The sequence below is a fragment of the Eriocheir sinensis genome, chromosome 13 (assembly GCF_024679095.1).
Source record: "Eriocheir sinensis breed Jianghai 21 chromosome 13, ASM2467909v1, whole genome shotgun sequence".
NCBI lineage: Eukaryota > Metazoa > Arthropoda > Malacostraca > Decapoda > Varunidae > Eriocheir > Eriocheir sinensis.
The window spans coordinates 23,666,098-23,682,858 of NC_066521.1; the positions used below are offsets into that span (position 1 = coordinate 23,666,098).

Below are 16,761 nucleotides of genomic sequence, written 5' to 3' on the forward strand. Positions count from 1 at the left end.
TTGCTCTCTCTCTCTCTTCTTTCATTTGCTTGTTTGTTTGTATTCTCTCTCTCCCTCTCTCTCTCTCTCTCCCCTTCTTCTTCTTCTTCTTCTCTCTCTCTTTCTTCTTCTTCTTCTTCTCTTTCAATTGACTAACGAGAAGAAAAATAACAGGAACGAGAACAAGAAGAAATTAAGAAAAAGAACAATAACGAGAAAAATACGAACAAAGAAAAAGACAAAGACAAGGATAACAAGAAGAAGAGCAATAAGAAGTTCAAGAAGAAAGAAAACAAGAACAAGGAGAAGAAAAACGAGGCAAGAAAAACTGCAGGAAAATGAGATAAGTTTGAGAAAGAGGAGGAGGAGAAGGAGGAGGAGGAAGAGGAGGAGGGAAACGAAGATAAGGAACACGAAACAAGAGGCAAGAAAGAAAACAAAAAACAAAACAACTAATCAGAGAAACAGACATACAGACAAACAAGAGAAGAAGAAGAAGAAGAAGAAGAAGAAGAAGCAATAAATAAATAGTCAACAGAAAAAAAATATTAAAAAAACTACTACACAAAATAATAATAATAATAATAATAATAATAATAACACTACTTCTATTACTACTACTACTACTACTACTACTACTACTACCACTACTACTACTACTACCACCACCACCACTACTACTACTACTACTACTACAACAACAGTGCGAACCCCCCCCCCCTGGCACCCACTTCTACAGCCTCCTTTGCAGTGCCAGTGACCAGGGACAGCAGGTTCACGGATGCCACAAGTGCCTGCCTAAGTGCCGGCCCCTCCACCAGCTCCACCGCCAGGCTCCAGAGTGCCGTCCTGAAGGTGTGGCCCAGGGGGAGGCTGAACTCTGGCCCCAGGGACGTTGAGGGAGTTTGGGTCACCCGTGGGAAGGAGGAGGAGGAGGATTTTATTTATAGTGGTCTATGTTACTATTGCTACCATTTCTTTAAACTTTATATTGGTGCTGCTACAGCGCTGAAAGGCTTTTTTGAGGTGCGGGCCTCCTGGACAACCCTAGACGGTTAATGGCAAAAGCGAATTTTATTTATAGTGACTGCCATGTGACTCTTGCTTGGCCAATGCTGCAACTGCTTCTAATATTTTTTTCCTTGCTGGCTATAGCGCTGGCAGGCTCTCATGAGGGGCCCCATGGACAACCCCAGGCCGTCAGTGGCACAAGTGAATTGTATTTATAGTGGGTGTCGTTGTGTGTGACTCTTGCTGGGGTTAACGACTCCTTTGTCCCCATAAGCCAGGGTTGACTGAAGGCCGTCTCATATGCCTCCGTGGTCCAGTGGTCACCGTACCTGCTGGCCACTACTCCGTGTGCTGGTTGATAAATGGGTACCTGGGGAAACCTGGGGAAGGTAAACTGTCGTAACCCGGATGTCACACTAGCCGGGGTAATGAGCTCCCTCCCACCACAGGCTCAATGTCACGGAGATGAGCACTGAGGCCATGCGCAGTTATAGTGTATGCCCCCAACTTTACCTTGAGCCGTCTCCTTTGCTGTAGTAAAAAAAATTATTACTCTGGCAAGTCTGAAGCCACGGGACAGTCCACTCACACACCCAACGGAGAGTGTGGAAACACACACTCGCTAAAACTTATGTCGCAAGCGAGCCTGAAGGGGAAGTTTGAGGGTGGTCATTTCATACAACACTCACCTCACAGGCACACACCATCCTGCCTCTCTCCCCCTTCTCCCTCCCAGAAAACATATGAATATAAAAAAAGTTGTTGTGTTGAGGTAAGTGTATTTGTCTTTATACAAAAGAGGATGGACACCACACAGCAGCCCCTCAGGAGGATGTCGCCTGCTGCTGTCCATGGGAAGGCGTCCTCAGGCACCTGAAATCACAATGCAGAGAGTGCCACCTTACTCGTCAGCAACAGAGGCAGTGTGCGCTGAAGACATGCTCAACACACACACTCACTAACACAACCACCTCTACCAAAGCCTTGTTGTCACCAGGCTCAAAACACTAGTACCCACCATAGAATTACTAACACAACCACCTCTACCAAAGCCTTGTCAAACTACCACCACACCCCAGAACACTTCCTGCCCATGGTGCCCCACACTGCCTGCCACCCCAGAACACTTCATGACACCTGCACACACTGCCCATGGTGCCCCACACAGCCTGGCACCCCAGAACACTCCCTACTCCAGTGCCCAAGGAATATGAAGGAAAAAAGAGGAAAATTGAAGGAAAATGGAGGGAAAGATGAAAATTGAAGGAAAATGGAAAGAAGAGGAAAGGAAAAGAGAGAGAGAGAGAGAGAGAGAGAGAGAGAGAGAGAGAGAGAGAGAGAGAGAGAGAGAGAGAGAGAGAGAGAGAGAGAGAGAGAGAGAGAGAGAGAGAGAGAGAGAGAGAGAGAGAGAGAGAGAGAGAGAGAGAGAGAGAAACACACACAAGGAATATGAAGGAAAAAAAGGAAAATTGAAGGAAAACGGAGGAAAGGAGAGAGAGAGAGAGAGAGAGAGAGAGAGAGAGAGAGAAACACACACATAAGGAATATGAAGGAAAAAAAGAGGAAAATTGAAGGAAAATGGAGAAAAGAAGAGAGAGAGAGAAACACACACACAAGGAATATGAAGGAAAAAGAGGAAAATTGAAGGAAAATGGAGAAAAGAAGAGAGAGAGAGAGAGAGAGAGAGAGAGAGAGAGAGAGAGAGAGAGAGAGAGAGAGAGAGAGAGAGAGAGAGAGAGAGAGAGAGAGAGAGAAACACACACAAGGAATATGAAGGAAAAAGAGGAAAACTGAAGGAAATGGAGGAGAGAGAGAGAGAGAGAGAGAGAGAGAGAGAGAGAGAGAGAGAGAGAGAGAGAGAGAGAGAGAGAGAGAGAGAGAGAGAGAGAGAGAGAGAGAGAGAGAAACACACACACAAGGAATATGAAGGAAAAAAAGAGGACAATTGAAGGAAAATGGAGGAGAGAGAGAGAGAGAGAGAGAGAGAGAGAGAGAGAGAGAGAGAGAGAGAGAGAGAGAGAGAAACACACACACAAGGAATATGAAGGAAAAAAAAAAAGAGGACAATTGAAGGAAAACGGAGGAGAGAGAGAGAGACACACACACACACAAACACACAAAGAGAAAAAAACAAAAATAAATAAATATAAAAGCAAATAAATAAGTACCATAAAGAAAATCCCTAGTTACCCTTGCAATGATGTGTCCCATATGCTTGAACATGTATTGGAGCAGCAGGCGGTTGGCGGTTGGCAGGCGGTTGATCAGCTGGCGCATGGCCTCGGCGCGCTCCCCGGGGTTAGGAATGATCGCTATGTCCTCAAAGTGTGGCATCATGTCCGACGGCATCACTGGCTCCGGCAACTCCCTGCAGAACGGTCATTTGGATTATTATTATTATTTGGATTATTATTATTATTATTATTATTATTGTTATGTCCGACGTCAACACTGGCTCCGGCAACTCCCTGCAGAATGGTGATTTGGATTACCAAACCATATCTAACCTTACCAAACCTAATCTAACCTTACCAAACCTAATCTAACCCTACCTGACCTAATCTAACCTTAGCAAACCTCATCTAACCTTACCTAACCCAATCTAACCTTACCTAACCTAATCTAACCTTACCTAACCTAATCTAACCTTACCTAACCAAATCTAACCTTATCTAACCTAATCTAACTTTACCTAACCTAATGTAACCTTACCAAACCTTATCTAACCTTACCAAACCTAATCTAACCTTACCAAACCTAATCTAACCCTACCTAACCTAATCTAACCTTACCAAACCTAATCTAACCTTACCTAACCTAGTCTAACCTTACCTAATCTAACCTAATCTAACCTTGCATAGCCTAATCTAACATTACCAAACCTTATCTAACCTTATCTAACTTAATATAACCTTACCTAACCTAATCCAACATTACCTAACCTAATATGACCTTGCAAAACCTTAGCAAACCTAATCTACCCCTACCTAACCTAATCTAACCTTACCAAACCTTACCTAACCTAATCTAATCTAACCTTACACACACACACACACACACACACACACACACACACACAGAAACGGCAAAAGATAGAGAGAAAAATAGAAAAAAAAATCACATATTTATATTGCAGTTGCTAGCACTGGAGCAATTGAGTGTGTTGGGTGTGATTTTGGATGAATTCGGTGTGTTGGGTATGATTCTGTAGTAATTTGTTTTGTGTTGATGTGATTTCCTAGGAGTCTGGGTCACTTGCATGGGTATATTAGTGAGCCTGGATGCAGTTTGACCCTTCCTCTGAACCTTGAACCTGTAAAACACTCGTGAAGGCCTGATTGACGTCCTTTTTAAGCTTTGGGAATAGGTTATGTGCGGCACCCCAGAGACAAAACAATGACTTGAGGCACTCACTCATTAATGAAGACTAATGAAAAGTGTAATAATTCCTGCGATGGTCAAATAGTAGCTTTAAAATAAGGTCAAACACGCACAGTCCAGCGGCGCCCTCAGACCGGGCATGGCGCCGCATTACTGAAGTGGTGAGAGAGAGAGAGAGAGAGAGAGAGAGAAAAACAAAAATAAATAAATATAAAAGCAAATAAATAAGTACCATAAAGAAAATCCCTAGTTACCCTTGCAATGATGTGTCCCATATGCTTGAACATGTATTGGAGCAGCAGGCGGTTGGCGGTTGGCAGGCGGTTGATCAGCTGGCGCATGGCCTCGGCGCGCTCCCCGGGGTTAGGAATCATCGCTACATCCTCAAAGTGTGGCATCATGTCCGACGTCAACACTGGCTCCGGCAACTCCCTGCAGAACGGTCATTTTTATTATTATTATTATTATTATTATTATTATTATTATTATTGTTATGTCCGACGTCAACACTGGCTCCGGCAACTCCCTGCAGAATGGTCATTTGGATTACCAAACCATATCTAACCTTACCAAACCTAATCTAACCTTACCTAACCTAATCTAACCCTACCTAACCTAATCTAAGCTTACCAAACCTTATCTAACCTTACCTAACCTAATCTAACCTTACCAAACCTTATCTAACCTTACCAAACCTAATATAACCTTACCAAACCTAATCTAACCCTACCTAACCTAATCTAACCTTACCAAACCTAATCTAACCTTACCTAACCTAATCTAACCTTATCTAACCTAATCTAACCTTACCTAACCTAATCTAACCTTACCTAACCTAATCTAACCTTACCTAACCTAATCTAACCTTGCATAACCTAATCTAACCTTACCAAACCTTACCTAACCTAACCTTGCCTAGCCTAATCTAACCTTACACACACACACACACACACACACACACACACACACAGAAACAGCAAAAGATAGACAGAAAAATAGAAGAAACAAAATCACTCATTTATATTGCACTGGATAGAGATAAATAAATAAACTGGTTGATGTGAAATTAATGGTGTGTGTGTGTGTGTGTGTGTGTGTGTGTGAGAGAGAGAGAGAGAGAGAGAGAGAGAGAGAGAGAGAGAGAGAGAGAGAGAGAGAGAGAGAGAGAGAGAGACTTACTGTAAATAAATAAATATATATAAATAAAGATTGTGTGTATGTGTGTGTGTGTGTGTGTGTGAGAGAGAGAGAGAGAGAGAGAGAGAGAGAGAGAGAGAGAGAGAGAGAGAGAGAGAGAGAGAGAGAGAGAGAGAGAGAGAGAGAGAGAGAGAGAGACTATACTTGTTATATACTTGTAGTAGTAGTAACAGAGAACATTAACCGTCCCATCACAAGGCGTTCCATACTCTTGTCTTCCCCTCCAGCTTGGCTTCCCTAGTTTCGTTTTCTAGGACACTTTCAAGGTCGCTGGGTATCCGGGGCTTTAAACCTGGGGACATGGTGGCTAGAAATGACGCGACGAGGCCTTTTAAACATTTAAACATGGCGCAGGGGGCGGGGTAGGAGGGGGAGGAGGAGGTGGAGGAAACTTTAGAGGGGACGATGATGGGGAGGAGGAGGAGAAGGAAGAGGAGGATACGTGTGTGTGTGTGTGTGTGTGTGTGTGTGTATATGTGTGTTTGAGTGTGTGTGTGTGTGTGTGTTTGAGTGTGTGTGTGTGTGTGTGTTTGTGTGTTTAGGAGAGCGGAGACAAGCAGTAAGGGAGAGAGAGAATGCTTTAGACCGATGCACAATGTCTTCAATAAGTACGTAGGTAACAGAGAGAGAGAGAGAGAGAGAGAGAGAGATGAACTTTATTTCTATTGTTACAATGGTTATTCTTTTCCATGAGACTTACGCTTACGAGAACATTAAAATGAAGTTAATACACAAAAGAAAATACCTATATCAAAACTGAGTTAGACAACATTCGTGAGTTATAAGGTAAAAAGTATTAAACATACAAAGCTAAAACGTTATCATGATAAAAGGTTAAAGTAAAGTGTTAAGATCAGAGTATGATGTAGTCAGACAATATAACACAAAATGCTTAAATATGGTGAGGCATTCCGAGTAAAAAAAAATCATAAGTGGGCTACAATTATATGACTGTCCAGGGAGGGGGATTCCAGCCCTGGCCGGCAGATTCATAGGTAGGCATGATAACCACTACACCACGGAGCCATAAGAATTAGCCACACTATACCAGGACAAATAATTCTTAGTGTGTGTGTGCCCTGGTAAGATTCAAATGTGCTGCCTGGTAGTGAGTAAGTGTATGGGGTTTGGTGAGTAAGTTTATGGGCACAAGTAAGTTATGGGCATTGGTGAGTAAGTTTTGGGGGCAGGTGAGTAAGTTCATGGGCTCAGGTGAATAAGTTTATGGGCATTGGTAAGTAAGTTTATGGGCACAAGTAAGTTATGGGCAGGTGGGCAGTTTAGTGAGTAAGTTTATGGGCACAAGGTAAGTTTATGGGCATTGGTGAGTAAGTTTTGGGGGCAGGTGAGTAAGTTCATGGGCTCAGGTGAGTAAGTTTATGGGCACAAGTGAGTAAGTTATGGACATAGGTGAGTAAGTTTATTTGCACAAGTGAGCAAGTTATGGGGGGGAGAGAGAGAGAGAGAGAGAGAGAGAGAGAGAGAGAGAGAGAGAGAGAGAGAGAGAGAGAGAGAGAGAGAGAGAGAGAGAGAGAGAGAGAGAGAGAGAGAGAGAGAGAGATCTATATAGCAAGGTCTAACAATAGGTACATCCAGCCCGCCTGAAAGGAAGGATGAACATAACCTAACCTTACTCACCTACACACCTATGACAAAATTAATTCTTCCTCAAATGTTTTTGGGGAAAATTCATAAGTGGGCAACAATTAAATGACTGTCCAGGGAGGGGGATTCCAACCCTGGCATGCTAACCACTACACCACGGAGCCATAAGAATTAGCCACACTATACCAGGACAAATAATTCTTAGTGTGTGTGTGCCCTGGTAAGATTCAAATGTGCAGCCCTCGTAGTGAGTAAGTGTATGGGGTTTGGTGAGTAAGTTTATGGGCACAAGTAAGTTATGGGCATTGGTGAGTAAGTTTTGGGGGCAGGTGAGTAAGTTTTGGGGGCAGGTGAGTAAGTTCATGGGCTCAGGTGAGTAAGTTTATGGGCATTGGTGAGTAAGTTTTGGGGGAAAGGTGAGTAAGTTTATGGGCACAAGTAAGTTTATGGGCATTGGTGAGTAAGTTTTGGGGTAAGGTGAGTAAGTTCATGGGCTCAGGTGAGTAAGTTTATGAGCATTGGTGAGTAAGTTTTGGGGGAAAGGTGAATAAGTTTATGGCACAAGTTAGTTTATGGGCATTGGTGAGTAAATTCATGGGGTCAGGTGAGTAAGTTTATGGGCACTGGTGAGTAAGTTTATGGGCACAAGTGAGTAAGTTATGGACATTGGTGAGGAAGTTTTGGGGGCAAGATGAGTAAGTTTATTGGCATTGGTGAGTAAGTTTATGGGCACAAGTGAGTAAGTTATGGGAGAGAGAGAGAGAGAGAGAGAGAGAGAGAGAGAGAGAGAGAGAGAGAGAGAGAGAGAGAGAGAGAGAGAGAGAGAGAATCAGAAACTTTATTTCCATTTATACAATGGTTATTCTTTACTGGCTTAAAACTATTGAACACGGTATATGGAGTGCGATAAAATTTACAGATAATCCCTAAAATATAAGTAGTATATAATTGGTGCTAAAGATAAAGTGTGGACTAATATCTAGGACATCATGCAGAACATTATATGATAAAATGTAATAAGAGTATTCAGTCTGATTAGTTTCCTGAGCTATCTTGCAAGAGGTGTTTCTTCAGATTGACCTTAAAGGTATGCAGACTGTGACAATTCTTTGCCTTTGTGGGGAGGTTATTCCATAGTTTTGGCCCTCTGACTGTGATAGATCGGGACCCAATGTCACTGTGTGTTTTGGGTACACAGAGGAGATTTTGTTGTCTTGTGTTTATGTCAACTATTTGTCCTACTTGTGGAAAAGAGAATAGCCATTCAGGAAAATGCTTCTTCAGTGCTTTGAATACTATGATGCACTGTTCAAAAATGCACTTCTGTGTAATATTTGGCCACTGTAGTTCTTTTAAGAGTGGGCTGACATGGTCAAACTTTCTGTAGCTTCTGAACTCTATTCAGCTGTGTGATATTTGTGGTGCCCCAAACAGTTATCCCATAGTTAAGGTGACTTAACGCAAGTGTCTGAACCACTATTAGCCTGGCTTTTCTGCTGAGCATGTCTTGAAAACGACTGATGTACATAAGCATGCCAGATACCTTTTTACTGATTTCTGTCACGTGCATATCAAACAACATGTTACTGTCGAAATGTAGCCCCAAATTTTTGACAAGGTTTTACTAAGGCACCCCCTACTTTGATAGTGGTGTTATCCGGTATTCGTGACATCAGAGCTCTTGTGCCTAGAAATATACATTGAGTTTTTTTGGAGTTCAGCAAGAGACCGTTCCTGTTAAAATAGTTTTTAATTTTTTCTAATGTCTGTTCTGTTCTAAGAATTAGTTCAGGTAGATTTTCAGTATTACCAGTATGAAAGAATTGTGTCTCGTCAGCATATTGAATAACAAAACGTTCTTTAATTTCTTGTGACGGGTCATTTACGAAGACGTTAAATAGCAGAGGGCCGAGAATAGATCCTTGCGGGACTCCAAAAGGCCCTTCTAGTGTAGAGGACAAATTTCCCCCGATTCACACAGACTGAGTCCTGTTACACAAATAATCTTTAAACCAAAATATATCTATTCCTAATCTGTTACATTTTCTAAGTAGAATGTTATGGCTGACACTGTCAAAAGCTTTAGATAGGTCGCAAAGAGTTCAAAGACATATTTCTCTTTTGTCCGTGGTGTCATAAATCTTTTTGGAAACTTGTAAGAGTGCCGTCTCAGTAGACAAGTTTGGTCTGAAGCCATGTTGAGTACTGCTAAAGAGGGAATGCCGTTCCATAAATTGGGCCAATTGAGTTGCGACTATCTTTTCTAATATTTTCGATGCAACTGGGAGCAAGGAAATTGGCCTGTAGTTACCTACTTCTTCTGGATTTCCTTTCTTAAATATTGGTGTGACAATAGCATGTTTCCAGGCATTATACCTGTTGTAATAGATGTATTTATGATGCATGTGATATATGGTAGAATTGCTGGCAGAGCGTCTTTGATGAATCTCAGGGAAATATCGTCAGATCCATATGAGTTGGATTCCTTGAGGTGCTTCATAGTGAGAGTGATTGTGTCAGTATCGGTGGGCTGGGGTGGAAAGGTGTAACGACTGTTATTGTTTTCAGGGTTTTCAGGGGGTGAGTTTTCGTGATTGTTTCTTACACTGTTTTGAGATTCCTCGAAAGCTTTTTTTCCAACATTAGCAAAGAAATTATTGAAGTCTTCGACACTGCATTCCTGATATACTTTATTAGCTTGTTTCTTTGTAGCATTAGGAACTATTTCTCTCAAGATTTTCCACAAGGCTGTTGTGTTACCTCTGGACGTGTTAAGTCTATCTTTATAATAGTCCTTCCTGGCAGTACCCATCATGGCTTTGACTTTTTTCTTTAGGACTTTATATTCTTGTTGTAGGCTTATGTCATATCTATCGTGTTTTAGAGCTTTCTGTCTGGTGTTCCTTTCTTGCATGACGTGGTGAAGTTCTTCAGTTAACCATGGAGGTCCTCGTAACTCTTTGGTCACCATCGGGGCACAAAGGTCAAGACATGAGCAGAAAATGTTAGTAAATAAACTTGTCTGTACGTTAACATCATCAGTATTAAATATTTGGCTCAAGTTGATCGTCTCTTTGTAAAGTGCATTACAAAATACGATTGGGGAGTAATTTCCTAGACTTCGTTTTGTTACAACAGTTGGTTGGCAGCACTGAGGCTTGCGTACATTTGTAGTGACAGAAATTAGGTCATGGTCTGCAATGGAGCATGGATGAACATCAGAGGTTATAACTGTATCTGGCCTGTTAGTGACAATAACATCAAGGAGCGTTGCAGTGTTAGCCGTAACTCTCGTGGGATTTTGAATAAGCTGAGAAAATTTGGCATTAGTAATGATATTCCTGAGTTTACTTGAGGTACATAAATAATCATCGTTGAGGTCGCCGAGCAAAAAGAACGTTTTCTTTCGAAGACGTACTAATCTAAGAATATCCTGAATATAATCAAATGATTCTTGTGTTGCTTTAGGGTGGCGGTATAGACATCCTACGATGATAGATGGCATTTTTCGGTGTTGTGTGGTGACCCAGACATCCTCAATACCTGGTGGCCTGCTAACAGGGTGTGTGGGGAGAAGAGTAACACTCAGGTAGTCCTTAACATAAATACAAACTCCACCACCCCGTCCAGTGTCACACCGGTAAACTTTATATTGTGGAAGATAAATAAGCTGGTCTGGAGTACGATGAAGGAGCCACGTCTCACTGACACAAAGGACATCTATATGTCTATCTTTCACTAATAATTCAACCTCCACTTTGTTTCCTAGAAGGCTCTGTGCATTAATGTGTTCTATTGTCAGATAATCGTTTTCATTGTGGCCTTTCACTGCATTACTACTGGCGTTTTCTTCTTTGCCGGACTCCTACTGGTTATGGTAATCGCACAGACGGTTCTTATGACCAAGCTTACGACACATACCACATCGTAACCTATGGTCAAACCTGCACTGAGCCTGTCGGTGGTTAAATTGTGGAGAGAGAGATGAGGAGAGAGGTGGAGAGAGAGATGAGGAGAGAGGTGGAGAGAGAGATGAGGAGAGAGGTGGAGAGAGAGATGAGGAGAGAGGTGGAGAGAGAGATGAAGAGAGAGATGAGGAGAGAAGTGGAGAGAGAGATGAAGAGAGAGGTGGAGAGAGAGAGATGAGAGAGAGGTGAGAGAGAGAGAGAGAGAGAGAGAGAGAGAGAGAGGTGGAGAGAGAGATGAGGAGAGAGGTGGAGAGAGAGAGGTGGAGAGAGAGATGAGGAGAGAGGTGGAGAGAGATGAGGAGAGGTGAGAGAGAGAGGAGAGAGGTGGAGAGAGAGATGAGGAGAGAGGGGAGAGAGATGAGAGAGAGGTGGAGAGAGAGGGAGAGAGGGGGAGAGAGAGATGAGGAGAGAGGTGGAGAGAGAGATGAGGAGAGAGGTGGAGAGAGAGAGAAGGAGAGAGATGGAGAGAGAGATGAGAGAGAGGTGGAGAGAGATGAGGAGAGAGGTGGAGAGAGAGATGAGGAGAGGTGGAGAGAGAGAGATGAGGAGAGAGGTGGAGAGAGATGAGGAGAGAGGTGGAGAGAGAGAGAGAGGAGAGAGGTGAGAGAGAGAGATGAGGAGAGGTGGGAGAGAGAGAGAGAGAGTGAGATGAGAGAGGTGGAGAGAGAGATGAGGAGAGAGGTGGAGAGAGAGATGAGGAGAGAGGTGGATAGAGAGATGAGAGAGGTGGAGAGAGAGATGAGGAGAGAGAGATATGAGGAGAGAGGTGGAGAGAGAGATGAGGAGAGAGGTGGAGAGAGAGATGAGGAGAGAGGTGGAGAGAGAGAGGTGGAGAGAGGGGGAGAGAGAGAGAGAGAGAGAGAGAGAGAGAGATGAGGAGAGAGGTGGAGAGAGAGATGAGGAGAGAGGTGGAGAGAGAGATGAGGAGAGAGGTGGAGAGAGAGAGAGAGAGTTAGAGAGAGTGAGAGAGAGAGATGAGGAGAGTGGTGGAGAGAGAGATGAGGAGAGAGAAGAGAGAGAGAGAGAGAGAGAGAGAGAGAGATGAGGAGAGAGGTGGAGAGAGAGAGAGAGAGAGAGGAGAGAGGTGAGAGAGATGAGGAGAGAGGTGGAGAGAGAGAGATGTGTAGAGAGGGTGAGAGAGAGAGAGAGAGAGGTGGAGAGATGAGAGAGGTGGAGAGAGAGATGAGGAGAGAGGTGGAGAGAGAGATGAGGAGAGAGGTGGAGAGAGAGATGAGGAGAGAGGTGGAGAGAGGTGAGGAGAGAGGTGGAGAGAGAGATGAGAGAGAGGTGGAGAGAGAGATGAGGAGAGAGGGAGAGAGAGATGAGGAGAGGTGGAGAGAGATGAGAGAGAGGAGAGAGAGATGAGAGAGGGAGAGAGAGAGAGGAGAGAGAGGTGAGAGAGAGATGAGGAGAGAGGTGGAGAGAGATGAGGAGAAAGGTGGAGAGAGAGAGAGATGAGGAGAGATGAGGAGAGAGGTGGAGAGAGAGATGAGGAGAGAGGGAGAGAGAGAGGAGAGAGAGAGATGAGGAGAGAGGTGGAGAGAGAGAGAGATGAGGAGAGAGGTGGAGAGAGAGATGAGGAGAGAGGTGGAGAGAGATGAGGAGAGAGGTGGAGAGAGAGGAGAGAAAGGTAGAGAGAGAGATGAGGAGAGAGGTGGAGAGAGAGATGAGGAGAGAGGTGGAGAGAGATAAGAGGAGAGATGTAGAGAGAGATGAGGAGAGAGAGGTGGAGAGAGAGATGAGGAGAGATGTGGGGAGAGAGATGAGGAGAGAGGTGGAAGAGAAGAGAGAGAGGTGGAGAGAGAGATGAGGAGAGAGGTGGAGAGAGAGATGAGGAGAGAGGTGGAGAGAGAGAGAGAGAGAGGTGGAGAGAGATGAGGAGAGAGGGAGAGAGAGGAGAGAGAGGTGGAGAGAGAGATGAGGAGATGAGGAGAGAGATGAGGAGAGAGGTGGAGAGAGAGATGAGGAGAGAGGTGGAGAGAGAGAGGTGTGGAGAGTGGTTGAGAGAGATGAGGAGAGAGGTGGAGAGAGAGAGATGAGGAGAGAGGGAGAGAGAGGAGAGAGGAGAGAGAGATGAGGAGAGAGGTGGAGAGAGAGAGGAGAGAGGTGGAGAGAGAGAGAGATGAGGAGAGAGGGGAGATGAGGAGAGAGGTGGAGAGAGAGATGAGAGAGAGAGAGAGAGATGAGGAGAGAGGGAGAGAGAGAGAGAGGAGAGAGAGATGAGGAGAGAGGTGGAGAGAGATGAGGAGAGAGGGGAGAGAGAGAGAGAGAGAGAGGGGAGAGAGAGAGATGAGGAGAGGTGGAGAGAGATGAGGAGAGAGGAGAGAGAGATGGAGAGAGGTGGAGAGAGAGAGGGAGAGAGGTGGAGAGAGAGATGAGGAGAGAGGTGGAGAGAGAGATGAGGAGAGAGGGAGAGAGATGAGGAGAGAGGTGGGAGAGAGAGAGATGAGAGAGAGGGAGAGAGAGATGAGGAGAGAGGTGAGAGAGAGAGAGGAGAGAGAGAGGAGAGAGAGAGGAGAGGAGAGAGAGATGAGGAGAGGTGGAGAGAGATGAGGAGAGAGGTGGAGAGAGAGATGAGAGAGAGGTGGAGAGAGATGAGGAGAGAGGTGGAGAGAGAGATGAGGAGAGAGGTGGAGAGAGAGAGTAGGAGAGAGGTGGAGAGATATGAGGAGAGAGGTGAGAGAGATGAGGAGAGAGGAGAGAGATGAGGAGAGAGGTGGAGAGATGAGGAGAGAGGTGGGAGAGAGGAGAGAGGGGAGAGAGAGAGAGAGATGAGGGAGAGGTGGAGAGAGAGATGAGGAGAGAGGGAGAGAGATGAGGAGAGAGGTGGAGAGAGAGAGAGGAGAGAGGTGGAGAGAGAGAGAGAGGAGAGAGGAGAGAGAGATGAGGAGAGAGGTGAGAGAGAGATGAGGAGAGAGGGAGAGAGAGAGAGGAGGAGGTGAGAGAGTGATGTTGAGAGAGGTGGAGAGAGAGATGAGGAGAGAGGTGGAGAGAGAGATGAGGAGAGAGGTGGAGAGAGAGAGATGAGGAGAGGTGGAAGAGAAGAGAAGGAGAGCGGGGGACAGAGAGAGAGAGAGAGAGGAGAGAGGGAGAGGAGAGGAGAGAGAGAGAGAGGAGAGAGAGATGAGGAGAGAGGTGAGAGAGATGAGGAGAGGTGGAGAGAGAGATGAGGAGAGAGGTGTAGAGAGAGAGGAGAGGTGAGAGAGATGAGGAGGTGGAGAGAGAGGAGGAGAGAGAGAGATGAGGAGAGAGGTGGAGAGAGATGAGGAGAGAGGAGAGAGAGATGAGAGAGGTGGAGAGAGAGATGAGGAGAGAGGTGGAGAGAGAGATGAGGAGAGAGGTGGAGAGAGAGATGAGGAGAGAGGTGAAGAGAGAGATGAGGAGAGGTGGAGAGAGAGATGAGGAGAGAGGTGGAGAGAGAGATGAGGAGAGAGGTGGAGAGAGAGATGAGGAGAGAGGTGGAGAGAGAGATGAGGAGAGAGGTGAAGAGAGAGATGAGGAGAGAGGTGGAGAGAGAGATGAGGAGAGAGGAGAGAGAGATGAGGAGAGAGGTGGAGAGAGATGAGAGAGAGAGGTGGAGAGAGAGAGAGATGAGGAGAGAGGTGGAGAGAGAGATGAGGAGAGAGGTGAGAGAGAGAGAGATGAGGAGAGGTGAGAGAGAGAGAGAGATGAGGAGAGAGGGAGAGAGATGAGGAGAGAGGTGGAGAGAGAGAGAGAGAGAGAGGTGGAGAGAGAGATGAGGAGAGAGGTGGAGAGAGAGATGAGGAGAGAGGTGGAGAGAGAGAGAGAGGTGGAGAGAGAGATGAGGAGAGAGAGGTGGAGAGAGAGAGAGAGGAGAGAGAGAGAGAGAGAGATGAGGAGAGAGGTGGGAGAGAGAGATGAGGAGAGAGGTGGAGAGAGAGATGAGGAGAGAGGTGGAGAGAGAGAGAGGAGAGAGTTGGAGAGAGAGATGAGGAGAGGAGGTGGAGAGAGATGAGGAGAGGAGAGAGAGATGAGGAGAGAGGTGGAGAGAGATGAGAGAGAGGTGGAGAGAGAGAGAGGAGAGAGGTGGAGAGAGAGGAGAGAGAGATGAGGAGAGAGGTGGAGAGAGAGATGAGGAGAGAGGTGGAGAGAGAGGAGAGAGAGGGAGAGAGAGATGAGGAGGGAGAGAGATGAGGAGAGAGGTGGAGAGAGATGAGGAGAGGTGAGATATGAGGAGAGAGGTGGAGAGAGAGAGAAGAGGAGAGTGGGGTGGAGAGAGGTGGAGAGAGAGAGAGGAGGAGAGAGAGATGAGGAGAGTGGTGGAGAGAGAGAGGAGGTGGAGAGAGAGATGAGGAGAGAGGTGGAGAGAGAGAGAGAGGGGAGAGAGAGATGAGGAGAGAGGTGGAGAGAGATGAGGAGAGAGGTGAGAGAGAGAGAGAGAGAGATGAGGAGAGAGGTGGAGAGAGAGATGAGGAGAGAGGTGGAGAGAGATGGAGAGAGGTGAGAGAGAGGAGAGAGGGAGAGAGAGATGAGAGAGAGGTGAGAGAGATGAGAGAGGGAGAGAGAGAGATGAGGAGAGAGGGAGGAGAGAGAGAGAGAGGAGAGAGGGAGAGAGATGAGGAGAGAGGGAGAGAGATGAGAGAGAGGAGAGAGAGATGAGAGAGAGGTGGAGAGAGAGATGAGGAGAGAGGTGGAGAGAGAGATGAGGAGAGATGTGGAGAGAGATGTGGAGAGAGGTGGAGAGAGATGAGGAGAGAGGTGGAGAGAGAGATGAGGAGAGAGGGGGATAGGTAGAGAGAGAGAGAGGTGGAGAGAGAGATGAGGAGAGGAGAGAGGTGGTGAGAGAGTGAGAGATGAGGAGAGATGTGGAGAGAGAGATGAAGAGAGAAGTGGAGAGAGAGAGGAGAGAGGTGGAGAGAGAGATGAGGAGAGAGGTGGAGAGAGAGAGATGAGGAGAGAGGTGGAGAGAGAGATGAGGAGAGAGGTGGAGAGAGAGATGAGGAGAGAGGTGGAGAGAGAGAGGAGGAGAGAGGTGGAGAGAGAGAGAAGAGGAGAGATCGGGAGAGAGAGATGAGGAGAGAGGTGGAGAGAGAGGAGAGGGAGAGAGATGAGGAGAGGAGAGAGAGATGAGGAGAGAGGTGGAGAGAGAGATGAGGAGAGAGAAGAGAGAGAGATGAGGAGAGAGGTGGAGAGAGAGAGAGAGAGAGGGAGAGAGAGATGAGGAGAGAGGAGAGAGAGAGGAGAGAGGTGGAGAGAGAGAGGAGAGAGGTGAGAGAGAGATGAGGAGAGAGGTGGAGAGAGAGAGATGAGGAGAGGAGAGAGAGATGAGGAGAGAGGTGGAGAGAGAGAGAGAGAGGGAGAGAGATGAGAGAGAGGGAGAGAGATGAGGAGAGAGGAGAGAGATGAGGAGAGAGGTGAGAGAGAGAGAGAGAGAGGGAGAGAGGGGAGAGAAGAGAGAGAGATGAGGAGAGAGAGGTGGAGAGAGAGAGAGAGGGAGAGAGAGAGGAAGAGAGAGAGAGAGATGAGGAGAGAGGTGGAGAGAGAGATGAGGAGAGAGGTGGAGAGAGAGAGAGATGAGGAGAGAGGTGGAGAGAGAGATGAGGAGAAAGGTGGAGAGAGAGATGAGGAGAGAGGTGGAGAGAGAGAGAGAGATGAGGAG

The 16,761-nt window shown here is 46.0% G+C and overlaps 1 protein-coding gene across 1 annotated transcript in view; it reads right to left on the reverse strand.

Annotated features, from left to right (window-relative positions):
* Window positions 1–4,859: 4,859 nt before the first annotated feature.
* Window positions 4,860–16,761, reverse strand: part of LOC126998250 (ralA-binding protein 1-like) — a 67,810-nt gene continuing 55,908 nt past the window's right edge. The window contains exon 5 of the transcript XR_007752735.1: window positions 4,860–4,897. The gene's annotated coding sequence lies outside the window, so the exon portion shown is untranslated. The remainder of the gene's footprint in view (window positions 4,898–16,761) is intronic.